The 21,585-nt window shown below is 30.3% G+C and overlaps 1 protein-coding gene across 1 annotated transcript in view; it reads right to left on the bottom strand.

Moving 5' to 3' along the window:
* LOC108766486 (ABC transporter G family member 23-like) overlaps positions 1-21,228 on the bottom strand; it is a 33,522-nt gene extending 12,294 nt beyond the window's left edge. The window contains exon 1 of the mRNA XM_018515816.1: positions 21,180-21,228. The gene's annotated coding sequence lies outside the window, so the exon portion shown is untranslated. The remainder of the gene's footprint in view (positions 1-21,179) is intronic.
* Between the last annotated feature and the right edge of the window lie 357 nt (positions 21,229-21,585).

Raw genomic sequence — 21,585 nt, 5'->3', positions numbered from 1 at the left:
CCTTTGTGTGACTCGCCGATTTCATTGAAACTTTGCACACTTGTAGAGTAGGCAAAAATAATAGATACTTTTTTTAATCGACAATGGTCAACTTTCCATGCACCCTTGTTGCGGGAGATAAACCACCCATGCATGGAAAGTCGGACATGTAAACTTTACTATCTAACATAACAAACATTTTGTAATAGTTTCGTGTTGATCGGTACATTACTTTTATGTGAAACATCATGACGATGTCCTAATACCCTCAACTTTGGGGTATTGGTCGATTTCACCCCTTTAATGTTGACCATTGCTGATAAAAAAAATACGTATCTATTATTTTTGCCTACTCTACAAGTGTACAAAATTTCAATGAAATCGGCGAGTCACACAAAGGTAGGTTTACTTGTTAGTGTTTAATTCTTGTCGGTCCGAATAAAATCTTATTATTGGTTAAATAATTCAATGTGAATTATATATAGAGGGAAGTCGCCGATACTGACATAGGTCTCCTAAAGTGACAACTCCTTATTTCTCAGAGATTAACTATTGCACTTTATTAATACTAATGAAATCATGATTAGCTAATTAAAGAAATACAAACTCATAATTCATACATTTGTGGCTTGTTTCTATACCAAATCAGCTAAGAACGAATTCTACGAATGCAAAAATAAAATTCTTACGATTTTCTTTTGCAAATTGCGTAGTTTAGATAGTAGTGACTATATTATTGATTGATAATATTACGTCATTTTAAATGCTTGTAATTTCCTAAATCAATTTTATTTATATTATTTTTTCGTAATACAATTTTAAAATTGAAATTCATAGGGTGTTCATCTGTTTGTAAAACAGATTATGAGTTTTTATAGTATCAAATAGCTCACCCCTATTAAGCTGGACCCCCCATTATCAAAAATCATATTCGCGATAAATCAAAAATTTAGTGCTCTTTTTTATGTGCTAATTATTTGCTAAAAAAAAATTTTTTTGCTCCGGCGGTTTAGCTGCTATAAAAAAAAAGGGAGGTCCAGGTTAATATAAAGCTGAACTCCCCTCATACTGAAAAAAATAGATCCAGTGGTGCTACAAAAAAATTAAACACGCCAGATTTTTTTGCTATTTATTTGCTCCAAGATAGCGTAAATAAAATTCATATTTTATGTATGGAAATTTAATATTTTTGAGAAATACCGATACCTGCGGTCGTGCTGCGAGAACCTGCGCGATCCGCGTCGAGCTACTTCAAGTCCCTTTTCTACGTCCACAGAATTATTTGCTCGAATGTATATAGTATCGGAATAATCATTGGGTCACGTACTATCGAAACATGACAAAAACCGATTTTTTTGCTAACTGCAACGCGTGAGAACTCAAAGAGATGTGAACGCCTACTCTCAGCAAATCGCGCGCTGTGTATTCAATACAACTTGTATCGCTCGTAGAACGTCGCAGAAATTATTTGCTCGCAAGTTTTTGGTGGCACAGTAATCCTGAGACTGTCTATTATCGAATCGTACCAAAATTCGATTTATTTACTAATTCTAAAGTGTAAAAAATAATGAGGTAATCGAGGTCGCTTCACGCCAACTTTGAGTTAACTTTCCATCGTCCAGAAATTATTTGCTCGCATTTTTCCGGAAGCAAAACAATCCTGGGACTGTCTACTACCAAAACGTGCCAAAATACAATTTATTTGCTAACTTCAAAGTACGGAAAACAGTCAGTGTGTCGAGCACAAGCGCATGACTCCTCGCGACCAATCAGCGCGCTGCGTATTCAATGCTACTTGTATCGCTCGTAGAATATATATATTCTATATATATATTCTATTGTATAATGTTATATATATTGTATAATATATATTGTATAATATATATATTGTAAATTCTATTGTAGAATATTCTATTGTTGAATATTCTATTGATGTAGAATATTCTAATGTAGAATATTCTACATTATTATTGTTCGTTTTGTAATAGAAAACTTGAATCAGCTGAAGATACTTGTCCCTCATGTCCAAGAAAAAATAATTCGTTCTTTGTGCAGTTATCATTTCTTCAACAATTAAAAGAATTGTATAAAAGAAATGAATTTTATAATCAATTGTTAAAGCGTTTTGAAAAGATAGACCAATCAGTTATAACTGACGTGTATGATGGATCTTTACATAGGAAATGGATGGATACTGGATTTCTTTCAAATCCCGAATATTTCTTTTAGCTGGTACACAGATGGAGTACCTGTTTTCAAATCCTCAAAAATTAGTATGTGACCTTTATATTTAACTATAAACGAATTACCTTTGGTGAAAGGAAAAAGAGAGAAAACACATTGCTCTTAGGATTATCATATGGAGATAAGAAACCTAATGCAAATGATTTTATTTATAACTTTCGCGAAGCATTGGAAGAAATTAGTAAAGGTATTCAAATGGAAGTAGCAATAAATAATAGATTCGAACAAAAAACAGTGAGCGGTGTATTGTTAATGGGCACTGCAGATTTACCAGCTAAGAGTAATTTTTTAAATTTTATTCAATTCAATGGAGATTATGGTTGTCCATCATGTTATTACAAAGGTGAAAACATACCCATTATTCCAAGAGGTACAGTGCATGTTTATCGTTATGAAAACGTGTTAAAATTAAGATTATCAGATGAATGCGTTGAATATGCTAATACAGCAAGCCCTGATAATCCTGTCATGGGTATAAAAGGACACACAGCTTTCTCGAAACTTATGCCAGACTTTATTGAAGGAATTGAGATTGATAGAATGCATTGCATCGATGGAGGTGTTGTAAAAAAGATATTATTATTATGGTTTAATGTTAAATATCGAAACTGTCCTTTCTCTTTACATGCTGTCAGTGATATCATTAATAAGAGATTAATTGCAATTAAGCCGAAATATGTGCATCGTATGCAACGTTGTGTGCAAGATTTACTTCAATGGAAAGCATCGGAGTTGAAAATGTGGTTCTTTCATTATTCTATTCCAATCCTTGAAGGTGTTTTAAGACAGAATTATTTCAATCATTATCTTCTTCTGGTAGTAGCGATATCAATGCTAAATTACGAACGAATCACATTTTCTATGATAAATATTGCTCAAGATTTTATAAATAAATTTGTACGTGAATTTGAAAATTTATATGGATTATAATTTTGTTCTATTAATATCCATCAGTTACTTACCAGATAATGTTATAAAATTAGGACCCTTATGGGTTTTCTCATGTTTTCAGTATGAGAATTTAAATGGTCAATTTTTAAAATTGGTGTATGGAACAAGACACATTGAAACACAAATTGCGACAGCTCATGAACAATTTATAAAAATGATACGATTAATGGGTGGCACCCAGTTGGACACGACTCAATTGGACATGAGCCACTCACAGCGCTTGAGACTACAAAGCTCCTAAGCATCGGTCGCTGTGATTGGTGATGTCCAATCGAGCCGTGATCAATCGGGATCACCCCCCGATTAATAGATAAAGTACCTAGAGGCCCCATTCGTACATTTTGTTTGAGCAAAAAACGACAAGTCAGAATTCTAGAGCAAGTATTTCCAAATTGCTATAGTGTTGGCTCTTACAAGATGTTACATAGGTTACCAATTATTATCGCTAATGCATTGCGTACTTCTAATTTCTTCGATATTGTCACATATTGTTGGCAGCATTTTAGGTTATTGAAAAATGGCAAATTATATGTTTCACAAATGTATAAAGCAAATTTGCAAGCTGAATCTTCTGTAGCATTGTATGTAAATAATGATAATCTAATACAGGTTGCAGAAATTCAGTTTTATAAAAACTATCCATCAAAATTGCAACGAACAATTCTGCCAATGTGAGCACAGAGAGAAGCATTATGCAATTGTACAACAAATTATAACTGATGTTGCATTTGTTGCTCGAGATAATTTTATAGCTGATACTAATTTTTTTTTACGCAAATGTTATAAAACAGAAAATTGTATAGCTATTCCCATTGAAACATTGAAATACGAGGGTCGTCTGAAAAGTTTTGAGCCTAACATAGAAACAAGTAATTTTTCGGTCAAATTCAATTTTATTTTTCCACATAGTCTCCTTTTAAGTCGATACATTTTTTCCAGCAATGCTACCACCCCTTTAATCCATTCAAATAATACTGAGCGTCTTGCTTTGCAAAATAGGCGTCTACGGATGCGATGGCCTCCTCGTTCGATGAAAATTTCTGTCCTCCGAGCCAAACTTTGAGCCTAGGAAACAAAAAAATGTCGCTGGTATTTACTAGCCAGAGCTAGTAAATACGGTGGATGGTCAATTAATTCGAACCGCAATTCGTGAATTTTTGCCATAGCGACAGCCGAAGTATGAGACGGTGCGTTATCTTGATGGAACAGTACTTTCTTCTTTTTCAAATGCGGTCGCTTTTTCTCAATTTCTGCCTTCAGCTTGTCAAGCAATGATGCGTAATACGTCCCTGTTATTGTTTTACCTTTTTCAAGATAGTCGATCAACACAATTCCATGACTGTTCCAAAAAACATTCGCCGTCACCTTTCCCACCCATAAAACCGTCTTCGCTTTCTTCGGAGCAGGTTCACCCTTCGCAGTCCACTGTTTTGATTGTTCTTTCGTTTCAGGAGTGAAGTGGTGGACCCAAGTTTCATCAACCGTTATTAATCGACGCAAAAAATCCGATTCGTTTCGCTTAAACCGCTCCAACAGGGCCTTAGAAATGTTCATTCGAATGCGTTTTTGATCCAGAGTGAGCAAGCGCGGCACCTAACGCGCGGTTAACTTAGGCATGCCTAATTCTTCAGTCAATATATGACAAACACGTTCTTTTGATATGCCAACAGCCTCTGCTATCCCCCTAATCTTAATTCGACGGTCCATTATCATTTGATGAATTTCTTCGATGTTATCGGTGGTCGCAGTTGTTGGCCGTCCCGAACGCTCATCATCAGCTAAGCTGGTACGACCATGTTTAAATTCAGCTACCCATCTTTTCACGGTGATAAATGATGGGGCAGAGTCCCCGTAAACAGCGTCCAACTCGGCTTTAATTTGCGTAGACATATTGCCTTTCAAATGCACGAATTTAATTATAGCACGATATTCAATTTTTTCCATTCTTACATAATGACACAAATGATTGTCAAACAAGAACTGAACGTCCAAAGTGGCCACAATTGTCAAAGATATCTTTTGTAAGTATCACGATTATAATACCAGAATGACTTTGACGAGTAACGCCATCTTCATGATGAGGCTCAAAACTTTTCAGACGACCCTCGTATATATGTGTATTTATGAATATTGATGAACAAATGTATGTAGAAATACCTGTTAATCAAAAAGAATTAGAATAAAATATAATTTGATATATTTGGTTGTAAATTATTGCTATATATTTTAAAACTTATTACAATTAGTATAAAATAATATAAGTTGCATTCTATGTGAAAGAATTTAAATTAGTATTAATAATTTCAATTTATATATGTATATACGTGTATTATACTAATACTTATACATATATGTATGTATGTGTATTTATTTAGATATAAATTGAAAATAATAATACTAATTTCTCCTACAACTTATATTATTTATTCTATTGCACATTGTTAGAAATATTCTTTAATTTCATTAACCTTTAATTGTACGCTGGTAATTGGTCTTTAAATTACTATGACTGAAAAATTAAGTATACCGAAATTTAATATATTTTAATATTTTTCATTTACGGATATGAATCCCAGTAAACAGGCTGTGCGCAATTTCGGAACATTTACATAGCATAGTGTACGTAAATGTTACAGAACAGCATAACGAATCAAAAACGTAGCAGGTATATCATTGACGTAAAATGGCCATAACTGTTACGTTATTATACGTTATTTATATATAAATGTTATGTGTATGTTCCTTTTTTTTCCGATTTTGTTACACGAAATTTAATTAAAATATACTGACATTTTGATCTGAAAATGACGTAACTATTACAGAACAGTGGAACATCGTTTCGTAATGATTACGTCAATGTTAATTACGGAACGATGTTTATTGGGATGATATTTCAATTAATCATAATTAAAATATAATCATTAATGTATATGTTAATGAAACATAAATTTTTAATAACGTAAAAATGAAGTGTATTGAAATATAATGTACTATTTATTTATGGACGTGAATGTAAAATATTTTAATTAATCATGATTGAAATAATCATTAATGTAATTGAAATAACTATATTAATAGTAAATAAAAAATATATTTTGATAAATCTAAATATTTGATAAGTCTTGAATGCTCAAAATAGGTGAAAAATATTTTTTTTAATTTAGATATTCAGAAAAATAATTTAGATATGTGTTGGATAAATATAACTATTAAATAATTTAGATATATTAATTTTTAAATAATTAGACAATTGGTTTTTTATTTGTTTTTACAAATCTATTTTTATTAAATTTATTATTATTTTTGTAGTGATATAATTATATTTGAACATTTATATTAATGTATACTAATATAATTAATATATACTAATATATACTAATATATCGATATTAATTTTTACTTTTTTTAGTGTAATGTTTTATACTTTTTTTCTTTTTAATGCGATATTTCCGTTTATTTGATGCACACTTATTTATGCACAATATAAACTCTTTGCGTGTAATTGGCTTTTCTGCCTTCTCCGCAGCCCATTCTGTAACAAAAAGTGCTTTTGATCTCTTTGTGCACAAGCATGCCTGTGTACAAGTGTTATATAGATTACATGATTTCATATGATTTCATCTGATTACAAATAATTTTGTTCACTGTATATGAAGTCATTTGGTAAAATATACGATTTTATTTAATCCTTACCTTACAAGATACAATTTGGTGCCTTATCCGGGTTCGACTCCCGGCCGAAGTAATATTTTTCGCAATAAATTTAATTATAGTTTTTCAGCATATTAATATCTTTCTATTAATATGATGTCTGATTGAGCATCAAATTATTAAATTGCTTGTCAATTTAATTGTGATATTACTGCAGTAGTTTAACGGATTGCGTTTTAAGACCGAAAATATTTTGGCGCGCGGTTTAAAGTGAGACTATATGTATAATGTATCGATCGAGAGTATTGGATCTCAATAATGAAAATGTTCTATGCTTACCACTTATAGCAAGAACTTTAGCTCGTGCTTTAATTATCTCTTTGCTTTTGTGGTCATGCCAATTTTCAGAGAGGCAATAGAAATAACCTCTCTGTTTCTTCGCGGCAACACCAACAAATCAACGATATCATTATATGCGCTGTCAATCCACCATATTAACGCATATTTTTTTTGCCTGGGAGCCATCTCACTTTCTTTAATATTAATATCACAAAATTCTTTTCTGACTGATTTTCGGTGAATTGACGGTGATTTTTCTATTACACTGTTATAATATTTTGAAACATTCACTGTGATTATTTCCTTAGCAACGAATATCGTAGCAACGAATTGCGTAACTGTTGCGCAAATGCTAAATTACGAACGAATCATATTTTCTATGATAAATATTGCTCAAGATTTTATAAATAAATTTGTACGTGAATTTGAAAATTTATATGGATTACAATTTTGTTCTATTAATATCCATCAGTTACGACACTTACCAGATAATGTTATAAAATTAGGACTCTTATGGGTTTTCTCATTTTTTCAGTATGAGAATTTAAATGGTCAATTTTTAAAATTGGTGCACGGAACAAGACACATTGAAACACAAATTGCGACAGCTCATGAACAGTTTATAAAAATGATACGATTAATAGATAAAGTACCTAGAGGCCTCAGTCGTACATTTTGTTTGAGCAAAAAACGACAAGTCAGAATTCTAGAGCAAGTATTTTCAAATTGCTGTAGTGTTGGCTCTTACAAGATGTTACATAGGTTATCGATTATTATCGCTAATGCATTGCGTACTTCTAATTTCTTCGATATTGTCACATATTGTTGGCAGCATTTTAGGTTATTGAAAAATGGCAAATTATATGTTTCACAAATGTATAAAGCAAATTTGCAAACCGAATCTTCTGTAGCATTATATGTAAATAATTATAATTTAATACAGGTTGCAGAAATTCAATATTTTATAAAAACTATCCATCAAAATTGCAACGAACAATTCTGCCAATGTGAGCACAGAGAAAAACATTATGCAATTGTACAACAAATTATAACTGATGTTGCATTTGTTGCTCGAGGTGATAATTTTATAGCTGATACTAACTTTTTTTTACGCAAATGTTATAAAACAGAAATTTGTATAGCTATTCCCATTGAAACATTAAAATATATATGCGTATTTATGAAAATTGATGAACAAATGTATGTAGGAATACCTGTTAATCAAAAAGAATTAGAATAAAATATAATTTGATATATTTGGTTGTAAATTATTGCTATATATCTTAAAACTTATTACAATTAGTCTAAAATAAAATAAGTTGCATTCTATGTGAAAGAATTTAAACTAGTATTAATAATTTCAATTTATATATATATATACGTGTATTATATTAATACTTATACATATATGTATATACGTGTATTTATTTAGATATAAATTTTTTTTTACAATAATTTTGAATAAGCATAGATCGATATCATTCTCGTTGTCATTATACATATAATTGTCAATACTTAATTTATAGTTTACAAAGTATCATCTATAATCTTCGTCAACTGCATAAAATCATGGAAAGCAATAGTAAGTCTTATCAGTTAAAATGATTCCCATCCTCTGCGTTCATACAAAACAAGTCCGCTCTAACCATTAACGAAATATAAGTTAAAATTGACATTTAATTTTTATGTTCTATTTTAACATAATATATGCATAGCTACTTACATTATCAGTTTAGTTCATAATTATATTATCCTTAGTGATGATATTTTTTATTGTCATTCCAATAACTCGACGCACCATTACCTGATACTGATAATTGACAAATTTATAATTCTTAGTATGACTCACTCAATTAATTAATTCAAAAAACTTTTTTAATACCGGACATAAAATTATTAAAATGTATCGTAAAACTTCGTAATACCTGCGTAAAATTATTAAAATGTATCACCAATTGTAACGCATATAATATCGTAGACATATTATACTTTCGTTTGTTCGTTTTAACGCCTATAACAATTCGATCTATGCTTATTCAAAACTATTGTAAAAAAAATTTTTGTAACAAATCTATGTAATACCATTGAAAATGGTCTGATGACAGACTGAAACGTTTGGTTCTATATATTATAATAAATTTCGATCAATTTATGATCTTGCACTAAACTTAACTTGTGTACGTGGAAGAAGCCGTTAATTATTATATTTTTGTATTGATCCACGGTTAATTCGTAATTTGTTTGAAAATAATAGTATCAATTTCTCCTACAACTTATATTATTTATTTTATTACACATTGTTAGGAATATTCTTTAATTTCATTAACCTTTAATTGTACACTGGTAATTGATATTTAAATTACTGTGACTGAAAAATTAAGTATACCGAAATTTAATATATTTTTCATTTACGGATATGAATCCCAATAAACAGGCTGTGCTCAATGAAACAATCATTAATGTAATTGAAATAACTATATTAATAATAAATAAAAAATATATTTTGATAAATCTAAATATATATTTGATAAGTCTTGAATACTCAAAATAGGTGAAAAGTAGGCGTCGTGCGACCAAAGATAGGACTTGTAGGACTAGCAGCATTAATAGAAACTTAAATTTGAATTCAATAGAACTAATAAGAACTATTAGAATATATAAGAACTAATTCAATAGAATTAAACAGAGGCGAAAGAAAGAAATTAGGAGGTTTAAGAGAAGTTATGCAGATCAAGAAGCATTAATGAAGAATAAGTAAGCATTTTAAATTTCGACTCGGGGAATTATTTGCTCGCAAGTTTTTGAAAAACATCAAAACATGCGAGCAAATAATTCCTGGACGATGGAAAGTCAAAGTTGGCGCGGGGCGTCCTCGATTACTTTATTATTTTTCACACTTTAGAATTAACAAATAAATCAGATTTAGGTACGATTCGATACTAGACAGTCCCAGGATTACTGTGCCACCAAACTTTCGAGCAAATAATTCCTGCGACATTCTACGAGCGATACAAGTAGTACTGAATACGCAGCGCGCTGATTGGCCGCGAGGAGTCGTGCTCGACATATTGACTGTTTTCCGTACTTTACAGTTAGCAAATAAATCGGATTTTGGCACGTTTCGATAGTAGACACTCCCAGGATTATTTTGCTTCCGAAAACATGCAAGCAAATAATTCCTGGACGATGGAAAGTATATATGGAAAAAGCAGTCGGAAGACGCCATATCAAATGTTTAATATTGCCAAGTGCAGCCCCCTCCGACTCATATTGAAAACTTTCAATATTGAAGACTTTCAATATTGAAAAAGTGACCCCAATGTGTCGCCATCCAACAGATAGCGTTAGTAGTCTTCTTGCGTTGTAGTTAATCTCAATGCGACGACAATGCATCGCATGGCTCACATCGTTCGCATCATTTGTATTACAAAAAATGCATGCGTGCGTGCGTGTGTGCGTGTGATTCTATGGATTCTATTATTATATTATTTTATATATATTATTATTTTCTAAAGTTTTCAGTTATCATTATTATCATGCCTGGATGCATAGTGTCTGGCTGTACTTCTATAAATTGGCTATACATTGAATCCTGAAAAATTAAATTTTTTTTGTGTACCAAAAGACGATGTGCTTCGAGAAAAATGGCAAAATGCAATACTTAGTAAAACAGTTATAACATGCAAACAGTTAGTATGTGAAAAACATTTTAAAAACAGTGATATAGAGACAAAAAATTATTATTTAATTCAAATGAAATAGTTATGGGAATATTCTGTATAATTTTATATAATTATCAATAATACAACACAAAAATAATTCCACGGATTGTAATACAAGAACCTCACAAGCGCACGAAGCTCACGAGGCTGAAACACGCAGAAAGATTACTAGCGACATCTGTGGACGGCGACAACTTAGGAACACCTTTTTATATCAAGTTGGATGGGCCCGGCTAAGTATAAAACTACAACAGTCAAATATATTAAATACAAAAAATTTTATAATAAAAAATATGTTTAAAAAACAGTACGTCTTCCGACTGATTTTTTATAATTTTAGATTAATATAGCATAAATAGAAAACTATTTTTTTATATCTTTATTTTTTGTTGCATGCGCACTCTCTCTGTACCTTTTTTTCTCTATTACATACGCGTCCATAACGTTTATTAACGGTTTATTATGTTAATTCTTCATAATTAATATTATTTGAATCTTTTTTAAGCTTTTAATTTAAAAACACTTTTTTGCCTTTAAAATGTTTTTATTTAATACTTAATGTTTAATTTTTATTTTTACTTGTTTTACTTTTACAAGCAACATGTGTGTATCTGTATGTATGTGAATTTCTATGTCTCATGCAAACACAGTTTATATTTTAAAGAGTTTAAATCCGTTAATAAATCAAACTAATCACAAGCCAACCTTTTCGGATACAAATTCGAACTGTTGATCAAGTATTGTTAGAGAATGATTATCCTTTGAGTTTTTTACAATACATTACAGGAAATATATGGTACCGTAACTCTTCACTGTTAGATGTCAAAGGAGCAATAGCAACCCCGAGTTTCTTGAATTAAATAACATTTTATTATCTTTTTACTTCCATGTGTATCAAAATGTTAATCAGTCTATTTTTGTACTTATTTCAACATAAGTAACGTTCACATTAACGTATGTAAGTAAATAAATTATAGAATCAAATTAAAACATCTTCTTGAGTTAAATGATTTAACTGCATCATTAAGTTAATGACGTATTGAGAAAAATGAGGAGAAGGATGTTGTAATTTTACAATATTTTAATAAGCATTTTTTAAATATTACTCGCACGAATATATTTTTATGTAATAATAATAATATATCTTTTTATAATAATAATAAATCTTAAAAAAAAATATATATATATAAATCTTCAAAGGTTCCAAAATAGTCAACAGAGGAATGACGGCATTTGGAATAATTTGTGCATAAAAAAATTAGAGTGGAATAGGCCTACTAGGAAAACCACTATAAAGAAGCACACTATACTATCTACCTTATGACAGGTGGTGTGGAAATGATAGCATTTTATCATTTTCTTGGGGTAGACATTTACAAGTAGCTTCATAATAAAATTACCTCTATCTATTATAAATATTTTTAAAAGTAATAATTTTTTAAAAAGTTCTGAAAATTGTTGCCAACATAGAGTTTCGAAGGGTGAAATTGAGCCTCATGTGTGAAGCGATTTTCAGCATTCTCCGCTATATCTCGAAAACTATTCGAGATATAAACAAATATTTTATACATAAGTTTTACAATAAAATTACTTCTATTTACTCACGTAAATGATATTTTTTTAGAATAATTATTTAACAATTTTTTTTCGAAAATCTTTTGACGAAAAATTGGTAAATAATTATTCTAAAAACGCGAATGAATACAGCTGATTTTGTTGTAAAACCTTTGTATAAAACATTTTTTTATATCTCAAATATTTTTCGAGATATAACGGAAAAAGCTAAAAACTGCTATATACGTTAGAAGTGATTTCACCCCTTCAAATTGTTTTAGTCGCAACTGATATTTTCTAAATTCATCTCTTTATGTAAGCTACAAGTTCACAAAGTTTCATTCAAATCATAATTTATCACCTCCCTAGGAGGATAGGTTCCCTTGTTAGTTGTTATTTCGTGATACATACGTGTAGTGGAATAGTAAAGCATGTTATGTAGCAAAATACAAGTGCTTTGCTTTCGTATTCTTTGTTTAGTTTGTTGTCTTGTATATCCCACCTGTTTGGGATATACAACATTTTTAGCGAACGGGACTTATGCCCAAAGCATACAAAGTGCGCAGATTGAATTAAATGCACTAAATGCAATAAATGCATTATATGTAATATGTACCTTATGTCATAACACTTGTAATATATGTAGGATGATTGTAATTATTATTTATTATTTCATATACATATTTACCATTCTTATTCCTTAAAACTTTAAAAACACATTTTATAAGCTATTGTGTTATTTTACGTCTTATTTATACGCATTATTTGTAAATTTTTCATGAGCCATACATACCCCCCCTCCCTGTATGAATAGCCATATATCCCAACCCTATGGGATATACGGCACAAATGCAAGAGTTTCAAAAGTTTATTTTTCAATATGAAAAATAAATATTTCGAATTTCTAATATTTTTTTCATAGTAGTAGACAGTCCAAAGTTTTTACTGATATAGTTCGTTTACTTTAAACATAGTACATAATACTTAATAAATTAAGTTTTTGATAGGTGCGGCGTATATACCGAAATTATCCTAAAGATTATGCGTTTTGCGGGTTTTCTCCGTGTCCAGATCCATTTTTGGAATGCCAACGTTTCGTGAACCTTGCAGTCCACTTCATCAGGGCGAGGAGCACTGAGTTGTTTCTCCGGGCCGTTCCTTTTTATATTACACTGCTTGATGGAATGGTAGGGTGGAAAAAGAGAATTGTGAGTAGGGAAAATTGGTCGGTCTTCAATAACCATTCTCCCAGTTATTATAGACCGACTAATTTTCCCCCCTCTCCCCCCCCCCTCACAATTCTCTTCTTCCCGCACCCCCCAACTTTATCAAGCAGCGTAATATAAAAAGGAACGGCCCGGAGGAACAGTTCAGTATCCGGCTGCTCCTCGCTCTAATGAAGCGGACTACAAGGTTCACGAAACGTTGGCATTCCAAGAATGGATCTGGACACGGAGAAAACCCGCGAAACGCACTGTTCATTAAGTGTTTTAAAAATAAAGTCCAACGAATAGTCATTTTCTAATAAAATATTAATAATGAAGTCAAAATTCTTTGTATGAAATTCCGGACACGAGAGGTAAAATGCTCTGTCAATTAAATTCTAAATAATGCCCTTCTTCTGGGTAGTCAGATGTTGTGTGAGACTAAAAATTTCAAAAATCTACCCAAAAACGTGGAGCCGGGAATTAATTAATCCAGAATTAATTAAATTTATTTATATCTTTATTATTGTTATTTTTTGCGCAAATCAGTACTAGCGCTGAATCCTAATGCCTTATGATGTTATATTTATTTTTATTCTATGAATTAAAGAAGTCTCTAAAATCGTTATTTCTTAAAATAATTATTTCTTTCATTTATTGCAGAATTATTGCAATTGTAATATTTCAAAGAAGATAGTCTCAGAAATATTACAAATGTGATGATACATAATTAAGACATTGAAAGGTCTCTGCAACATGACTGAAACTTTCCATGCTATCAGGGATAACTTTCAAGCATTATAACTCGAAAAGTACTTAAAGGGATACTAGATCGATTCGAACTTAATCGAGGTCGATAAAGACTTTTTTTAATTCCAAATTCGATAATAGTGACATCTTTCATTGATTTCTTATACTTATAATATTATACAGGGTGTTCGGAAAATGCCGAGATACCTGAACATCGTGGAAAGTATAAGTATTACAGAAAAGTGTTTCAGACAAAAGTTGCAGGGTTCAAAAAGATCTATTTACTGATCACATCCGTTTGATCTTGGGTGGCGTCGCCAAGATCAGATCAAGGTCACATCAATTTTTTTTTAATAGAATACCCCATTTTTTATTGCATATTTTTATAGCACATCTAAAGAACTTTCCAAAACACTATAATAAAATATTGTTTCATAAAGTATTTTTCGAGTTATGAGGCTTAAAAGTCATAATATGTGCCGGCATTAGCATTACCCAAGGTGTCCGACTGACGGCTAAAATCTCTTGAATGTTGTTCAGGATCATTACCTGGATAACATTTGTCAAGATCAAAGTCATTGGAGATTGTTCCTCTTATTTTCACTTTTGCATTAAAAATTTATTTCTACGTAAAAATGAAAATAAGAGGTACAATATCCAATCTTGATCTTGACAAATGTTATCCAGGTCATGATTCTGAACAACATTCAAGAGATTTTAGCCGTCGATCGGACACTTTAGGTAATGCTAATGCCGGTAATGCTAATAAATACTATGACTTTCAAGCCTCATAATTCAAAAAGTATTTAATGAAAAAATATTTTATTATAGTATTTTGGGAAGCTCTCGAGATTTGCTATAAGAATATGCAATAAAAAATGGGGTATTCCGTTTTAAAAAATTAATGTGACCTTGACTTGATCTTGACGACGCCACCCAAGGTCAAACGGATGTGATCAGCAAATAGACCTTTTTAAACCCTACAACTTTTATCTGAAACACTTTTCTGTAATACTTATACTTTCCATGATATTCAGGTGTCCTGGCACTTTCCGAACACCCTGTATATCGTTGTGTCTCGCTCAAACGCATTCATCTGTCCTTGTCTAACATATTGCAACGCTATTTCTTAGAAGATCGAACACCTACTACTGCTAGACACAATATTGCTTTGTTTACCATTACGAGTCTTCGTTCAGTGTTCGTATACGCGTCACTTGCAGATCGATATACATCTTTCTTTTGAAGCTTTAAAGCTTATTGTTAATTTCATAAACTCAGTATTGTTTGTGTACATAATGCGCTGAATGCTGCACTATTGTTTGGTCTATACTGAACTATAAAACTTTTGTATTAAGGAACATCTAGTTCAGGTGATAGCTCTACGGGTTGAAAAAAATGTAAGTTTTGAACTTTTTTTCTGATTTAATATAAAGTCTATTGCAGCACTCCCAAATTTTGCGTCTACTTTAATCATATAAAAGAATTTTTGATTCCGTTCAGTAAATTCGGAAATTTATATCGATCTGCAAAATAACGACAATTTGGCCACTCCAGCATCCCCTTAATAAAAAAATATTATATTACAATGTTTTAAAAAGCTCTCGAAGTAAGCTACGGGAATATGCAATAAAAAAATCGGAGGTTCCATCTAAAAAATTCAAGATGACCTTGCTCTAACATTTACGACGTCACCTATTGGCAAACCCATAATACTATTTTATGTCTCCCTCGAAGTCATGTAACTTTTGTTTGAAACTTTTTTTAATCCAACATCTTCTCGAGATATTGTAGTGTATCAATTAAAATGAAACATCCTGTATATATACTTTGAAATTTGAAATCTACTTTATTTCGTTTGCATCCATTTGCCTCAGTGATTCCTGTATAAGCGTATTTAAAATTTGGATCCGCACGCAAAGGGCCGGTGCGCTCAAGATACACGTATTTAAAATTCGCGGTTTTCGAGTTTTGTTCAGAGCATTTCCATGATTATCTATCCCATGAGTAAATTTATCATGCTATAATTGCTATAAATAAGATTCGGGCATTCATTCGCATTCCCGTTTCGCGCACGGAGCACCACTGGCATGGGAGTGAGTCGAGCGCTGGCTGAAATGAGATCGGTGATGACCTTCGGAATTACCTATAGAGATCTCGAGATTAAAATTGATGTCGGTTTACGTAATAATATCATAAAAACATAACTCATATTAATATATTCCGCCTAAAGTCACGTACCAGACTACTGTACGCCGCAAAATAAGATTTGTTCTAGAGATGTGCGAATCATGGTTTTTTGACTCTGAATCGAATCGAATCGAATCCAAATTTTGTTTTCGAATACGAATCGAATTGAATCAAATCGAATCCGAATCGAATCATAACTTTTAACTTTTTAACAGTATGATTGTCAGTTGAAATCTAATATGTAAATAATAAAATTATTTTTATATAAAAAAATACTAATTATATATGATGTAGTTATTTTAAAATATATGTACAATATTTAAATATTAAATATGTAACTATAATTACAAGTAGCCAATACGAATCTAGTGCGCGATTTATACGTGCAACTAACTTGACTGATACAAAAGCCACTGGCTGGAAGGATTTATGTCTGTGTGTGCGTGTGCGTGTGTGCGTGTGTGTGTAAGATTGTCAATGTATGTGATTTTTATATTTAAATACCTTAGGTTGGTATTTATAGTAAGTTCTTAAGACATTACTTAAGATAGTCTTAAAATAGGAATCAAATCAATGAAATTGAATGAGTACTGACCTCAATTCGATATTTTCGAATAGTTCGTGTTCGAATCATATCGATTCAAATTGGAATCGAATTGGGTCTTAACTGATTTGATTCGATTCGATTTGTATTCGAATAGTTCGCACATCTCTAATTTGTTCTCAAATACTAATTTTAAAAAGGCATTATCAAATCATTAGTCACTGCAACTACGCATACTTTCGCCATATGATCGTAATATGAAATTATAAAGACAAAAAAATATTAAATAATATCGAAATAATTGTATTAAACATTTTAACAATGTATATCAAGAAAAATAAATTCTATGCCTTTTTCTATATAACAAGCTTTTAGATATCATACCGGGAATGGTTGCTACAATGTTAATTATTTTTTTAATTGACCAGATATTTAGGCTTTAGAGAAAAACAGAGTTTATTATTTTTATTTCTTTTCATGCCAACAGCGTGTATGTGCAGTAGATATGTATACCTAACCATAGGGCACTCATTCTTTCTTACTTACATTATTTTAGACTGTCTTAATAAGTACAGTTATATATATAAAAGATTTATAAATCAAAATCACAGATATTATTCAGATCGTATTAGCATCTCTTAGGCTATTACTTAAGACAGTCTTAAAATAAGAACAAACCATGAATGCCGATTTTTATTGCGGAACGAAACATCATAAAATTTTGATTCTGAGAAATATACTGCACGAACGACGTGATAGCCTCATCGAAAATTTATTCCCGCATTGATTCGATGTTGATAAATATAATAGATTTGACTTTTAAGAAATATGAAAGAAATCGATTTTTATAATAAAAATAGAAAATATAAAAAACAAAATAATTAAGAATAAATATGTGAATATTTTTTCACCAAATTATCTTTTATATTTATTATACATACCGAAATAAATAATTTTCATGTAAAGTATAATAATAATAAACGCATAAAAATAAAAAACCATCATCTATTTGCTGAATGAGTTAATGTATTTTTGCGAGACACTAATGTATGTAAATTACTATGGATTTAATAGATAATTCATCCGTAGCAGCAATTATGCAGTATATTATGTAACGCATACGTTACATAATAATTTGTCAAAGTAATTGGCACAATTAAATTATTATAGATAATAACACATATAGATAATATTAGTGGAATATTTCAGAAAATATTCACAATAATTCTCAAAGAATCTAATTGCTAACATTCCTTAAAGTGGAAATTCCTTAAAGTGGAAAAAAATCGAACGTCTTATACTAATTATTTGAATTAAAATTGCGACTCTCATGATTTAATCATTATATAATAAAAACTTGATCTTCTCTAATGAATTAATGATTATATCATGCATTTAAAAGAAAAAGAAGAAATATCTCCATAAACATGTATGTAATTCATACCAATAATGTTCAAATAATTCAGCAAACTACCTTAAAAATTTATTTAGATTATCAATAATTATAGAAATGCGTGTCTGGTAAAAGTCAACAGAAATATACTGACTGAATGTATCTAATTGCTTATAAGAAATTATATTTAAAATTGTTTTCTTTGTATGTTACGCAACAGTTCCTCGAGAATTATAATTTAATTAAAATAAATTAAAATGATGATTTGATTTTACGTGCACGAATTAATTATCGTTAAATTACGTCTAAGTCCTTGCTTAATTGAATTTTCAAATCTAATATAATTTACAAGTATTATTTTATAGGAAATAAGAAATATAATAGTAAAATATTAGTGAGAAAAATAAGTCTAAAACTAATGAAGTGTTTTATATTAGTGTTGCAAATGTAATAAATACATAAATAACACTGATAATATAATTGTAACAAGATTATTTACACTTTTTTAGAAACTCAGCTTATTGGAAGACTTTCTCTTCTCAAAAATGCTTTGCTTTTGAGATATTCGACTGTTTCCAGATTTTTTATGTGCTTTGTATAAAACTACATAATTATATGCATTTATACAGGATGTCCCGTGAAATTTTTGCCAAGCGCTATTTTGTAGATAGAGCGGACTAAACTGAATCGAAAAGTCCTGTACTATTTTACAATTTTCATAATGGTTAATGAGATATTAATTACTAAAAATTGCGGAATATTGATCTTTAATAATTTTTTACTCAAATACTATCAACTTTACAAAAAAACAGCAAAAGACCAAAATTGTTTATTTTCTTTTCATAGAGCTGTAAGAATTTTTCAGAATTTTTTATCAATTTTTCAACTTTTCAGTAATGCATTTGTGTGTGTGTGTGTGTGTGTGTGTGTGTGTGTGTGTGTGTGTGTGTGTGTGGTGTGTGTGTGGCAACTGTTTTTACCAACAGGAGAAAATACAGTATTAAAAAATTCTAGAAAAATTCTTATAACTTTATGAAAAGAAAATAAGTAATTTTCGTCTCTTATGCTGTTTTTCTGTAAAGTTGATAGTATTTGAGTAAAAAATTATTGAATACCAATATTCTGCAATTTTTAGTAACTAATATCTTGTTAATCATTGCGGAAATTGCAAAATGGTAGAAGACTTTTCGACTCAGTTTAGTCCGCTCTATCTACAAAAAGCGTTCGGCAAAAGTCTCGCGGGACACGCTGTATAAAGTAATACACGGTAATACATCTATTGATGTAACGCACATGTGGAGCTACGAATTTTGTTTTTAGTGAATTTAATATATAAAAAGGAGCTACGAGCAAATATAATTATTTATTATAATATTCGAAGATAAAAATTATAAAACAAAAGTAGAAAAATTGATAACACACTTAATAACAAATTATAACAGACAAACGTTTCAACGTCACATGAGGTCATCTTCAATGTTTTTAAAATAAAAATTAAAATATGTACGAAATTTATTTAGGAAACGCAAATGAAGATAGAAGTTACTTATGATAATTCCGGTATGTAGCTGTGACTCGGTGGCAACTCCTTACATCGGTGTTATAACCTAGTATTCGATAGAAAGCGATAGAAGGTACTTGTAATGCCATGTACTCGCAATTCGGAAGATACAACCATAAGAATCGTTATATAGTTTAACTATTATAATTAACAAATAATATTACAAAGACAAGTTAAACAATTAAATTATATTTGTAAAGAACAGAATAAAATTAGTGATGTGTTTATGAATAGAATATAATTGAAAGAAAAAAGGAAAGTATCTTATGTTAAAAAAGGAAAGTAAGTCATTAAAAATGGATAATAATAATAGTCTTATGACATCTTTTTTGTGACATCTTTAGGGAGTCTTTTAGACGTCCTATATTTAGACGTCTTAAATCATAATGTCTTTCAGACGTCTAAAAGACGTCTGAAAAAGAGATGTCTTTAGGATATGACTAAAAATCGTCTTAAAGACGAATTTTAGACAGTCTTAAAGACGTCTTAAAATGGACATCTAAATGACGTCTAAAAAAGAGATATCTTTAGGATTTGATTAAAAGTCGTCTTAAAGACGTTTTTTAAACAAGTTTTAAAGACTCTTGTAAGATGTCATTTGGAGGTCTTTTAGACATTCGTGTTCTCTGGGATGTTTTTTTTATATCTGAACGCTTTTTTTTACTTCTTCCTCTTTAAACAAAAAAACAACGCTCTACAAACATTCGTAAACCACATGTAATCTCGCCTTTCGTTTATTTAAAAATTTAATATCGTTAAAAACTAAAACGATTTCAACGTAACATTTTATTAGATATTTAAATCAAGCCTTACATTTGGCCGTCCTGAATTTACTGTAAAGATATTATTTAAATAAAATCCTACAATACTATTTTTATTCACGATGAGTTATTTATAAAATACCATAACATTTTATTTACCAATTTGATTTTTTAAATTTGTTGGAAAACCACTTTTGACGATTTTTGTTCTCTGAATTTTAAAATTGACAAACTGAAGAAGGAAATATAATATTTTTTTATTTTGTCTTTATATGTTTTTATCCTTAAATATATATGTAGTTTTTAATTTATTTAAGATCTCATGCAATACATACCGTTAATCAAATTCACAAGTAAAACATTTTTTCTTCTCCGAGAAATTTGATAGTTACGATAATTTACGAATAAAATTTGTTTGATCTCTTCAATCGATTCATTAATCACGAGAACATAAAAAACTGGAACAATTTCATATTTTATTCTCTACATTGCGCTGAGATATGTACATTCTAAACTTTTTAACACTCGCACTTTTTTACAATATATGAAACATGAACAAAATGTGTCAAGTATATAACAGATTTCACGTGTATCACAAATTCAAAAACTTGAAATGCTTATTACGCATATTGTAAACTTTGCTGAGATACAGAAAGACGTCTAACATTTTCCAAGACTACGCGATGACTGGTATTGCTTGAAATCATTATCTTCTCCCTACTTATTGACCTAAGCTCATTA

This window comes from Trachymyrmex cornetzi, unplaced genomic scaffold (assembly GCF_001594075.2).
Source record: "Trachymyrmex cornetzi isolate Tcor2-1 unplaced genomic scaffold, Tcor1.1 scaffold591, whole genome shotgun sequence".
Lineage (NCBI taxonomy): Eukaryota > Metazoa > Arthropoda > Insecta > Hymenoptera > Formicidae > Trachymyrmex > Trachymyrmex cornetzi.
Note: the sequence above shows the minus strand (reverse complement) of the source record. Positions and strands in the feature narration are given on the sequence as shown.